This window comes from Myotis brandtii, unplaced genomic scaffold (genome assembly GCF_000412655.1).
Source record: "Myotis brandtii unplaced genomic scaffold, ASM41265v1 scaffold86, whole genome shotgun sequence".
NCBI classification, from domain to species: domain Eukaryota; kingdom Metazoa; phylum Chordata; class Mammalia; order Chiroptera; family Vespertilionidae; genus Myotis; species Myotis brandtii.
The window spans coordinates 251876-255116 of NW_005371503.1; positions in this window are offsets into that span (position 1 = coordinate 251876).

The window sequence follows — 3241 nt, forward strand, 5'->3', positions numbered from 1 at the left end:
TATCCTCATGTTCTTAGCACTTAGAACACTTCCTGGCATATAGTAGACAATAATGAATGACTGAAATCAAGGCACAAGCAGCCACAGAACAAAATTTACCGCAAGAAAAAACAATCATAGAATATTCTATACTAAAGAAACCCTAGAGACCAGACTATCCCCTTCTTTTTGCAGAAGACAGAGTGTTTTGCCCAAGGTCACACACAGAGCATGCCCAGCAGAGATAATGGGAAGCCAGGGGTCTGTGAGTGTGTGGACCCTGGTCTCCAAGGGGCTGACTGACATGCAGGAATGGAAATAAGGGTGAAGGTGCTGTGGCTGTTGAAAAGACACTGCAGCTACAGGTCATTCCTGATAAATAATTTGATTTTTCTTCTGTAACTGAAACTTACCAAAACAATTATCTCTTTCATCCATCTTGTCTGTCCCTGTTTATAAATCTACCCCTTCCCCCACACACATTGTTACAAGAATAAAGGATCCTCTGAGTTAAGGCATCACATATCAGCACTGTATCTTTTCTGTAATATAATGGTTTTCTGTTTTCTTCCTTTGTTTTTTATTCCTCAAGGAACATCAGTACTCAGGAAATACCAAGCCATTGGTGTTTGACAACATTTGGTTATTTTTCATATCTAGAGGTGTTAAAGAACTCTAACAGGTAACAGGATTTGCAAATGATGTGAACAGTTGATATCCACTTTATTTCTCATCCATCTGTTCATTTGCCTATTCTTCCTTTACTTCATTCATTTATTTTCTTGTTCCAAACATATTTCCTTAGCATCTACTAGCTATAGAAGGTTGGGTTGTTGGGAGTACGAAACTAAATCAAGGGGCTTACAGCCTGGTAAGAGAGAGAAGAAATAAAGCAAAGGCAAAAGCTTCAATTATTTAAATAAATATCTACCTTGTTTTTATTCTACTTATTTATATTTAAATAATTTAACAAGTATTTACCCAATAGCTCCTATGTATACAGACACTGTGTTAGGCAGTGTGGATCCAACGGGAAATAAGACAAACACAAGTCCCTCTCCTAATTGAGATGACATGCTAGTTGAGGAAGCAAACATTAAATAATGGTGCTATGTGATGCAATGAAAAAGTATGGGGATAGTTCAGCTTTGCTAGGCAATAAGGGGAACTTCTTCAAAGAGGTGATACTTGAGGTGAACTCTGAAGTCTGAATTAAAATGAACTAGGTAAGGAGAGGTGGAGATGGAGAGGAAGAGTCTAGGTAGCTGGAACAGCATGAATGAAGGTCCAGGGACAAGAAGGGCATGTCTCATTAAAATATGAAAGGAAGACCCTTGGATGCCAGCTGCAGGGGGAGAGGAAGACTAGAGCAGTATACAAAGACTTCTCATGTAGAACACTATAAACCACATCAAAGATTTTACTCTTCTTCCCCAGAGCAATGGGAAGTTAATAAAGGTTATAAATGCAGGAAAGTAATGATAAAATTTGATATTTGGAGACTGGATTGGGGTGAGGCAAAAGTAAGAGGAATGGAAGAAAAATAAGGATCACAAGAGAGATGTAGAAATGTTACAATAAAAATTCAGAAGACTATGATTACTTCCTTCTGAGAATGTTGAAGGAAATTCATGGAAGAGGTGGCTTTGGACCTGCAGGAATGGAGGAATGGGAGCTGTGGTTTTTCAAGGGCATTTTCAATAGGAGGCCAGCATGGAACATCAAGGAGATGTGAAAGCAAAGGTGGTGTATGGAGAACAGCAAGCTGATCATTCTGGCTGGAGCATAAGACAGACATCTGAACTGCATGAGAGGGAAATAGATTGAACTGTAGAAGTGAAGGCAGAAGGGTTTGGGTATTCTGCTATTTCAATTATATTAAACAAACAGGAGTCATTGAAAGATTCTGAGCCCACAAGAGCAAGGTCTGTTTTCATGGAGATTAATCACACAGCAAAGTACAGGAAGAATTGGAAAGAATAGAGGCTGGAGGGAATGAGAATAGTTGGGAGCGTGGCACAGAAGACTTGGCTGGAGCCAATCAAGGCTGGCATGAGAGTGGTGGCAGTGAGAATGGAAAGGGTGAAAAGATATTGCAGAGGCAAAATGAACAGGACGAGGCTACTGATTAGATGCCAGGGAACACGAAAGAGGTTTAAATACTTCATAGCATTGTCAAGACTTCATTTCACTTGTTCTTTGGTGCAAATATTTGAGGTAGGTTATAAATTTGGTGCCCTGGAATGCAGACTGATAACCACTTGCTATCTTGCCCACATGCCATGAATAACTGTGTCAGTACTTGTAGCTGTTTTTTGGGTGACTCCCAAATGGACTGGGTTTTAAGTGTTAACCTACTCATAATTATTTCCGTGTTCTATTAGCAATCAACTGAACCATCTGTTCCCACCAATAGAGGATAGCTTCTGGAAAATGAATTTGACAATAGTGAAATAGTAGATATTTTAAAAAACCCAGACTGAGAACATGATTTTATAGCACTGTATAGTCTAGAAAAAAAATAATAAAAGATAGTTGGGGTAGGAAGAACTTTCTCCTATTCTGTTATTCAAAATGGGTGCTAAAATACGTAAGATATTCCAGATGATTATTTGGAGAGTTCGTTCTAGGTCTGTGAATTATGCTGTTGGTATTTTAATGGGGATTGCATTGAATATGTAGATTGCTTTGGATAGTATGGACATTTTAATGATATTGATTCCACCAATCCATGAACACGGTATGTTCTTCCATCTGTTTATGTCTTCCTCTGTCTCTTTTTCCAGTGTCCTGTAGTTTTCCGAATACAGGTCTTTTACCTCCTTAGTTAAGTTTATTTCTAGGTATCTTAATTGTTTTGGTGCAATGGTAAATGGGATTTTTTTTTAGTCTGTCTTTCTGTAAGTTCACTATTGGTGTATAAAAATGCCATAGATTTCTTGGTGTAAATTTTGTATCCTGCTACATTGCCAAATTCATTTATTAAGTCTAATAATTTTTTTCCAATTTGGATACCTTTAATTTCTTCTTGTCTAATTGCTATGGCTAGCACTTCCAGAACTATGTCGAACAGGAGTGGTGAGAGTGGGCATCCCTGTCTCGTTCCTGTTCTTAGGTGAAATGGTTTTAGTTTTTGCCCATTGAGTATGATGTTGGCTGTAGGTTTGTCATATAAGGCTTTTATTATGTTGCATGCATATAAGCCTAACCAATGGACACAGACACCAGGGGGGTGAGGGCATGAGTGGGGGTGGAGGTTGGG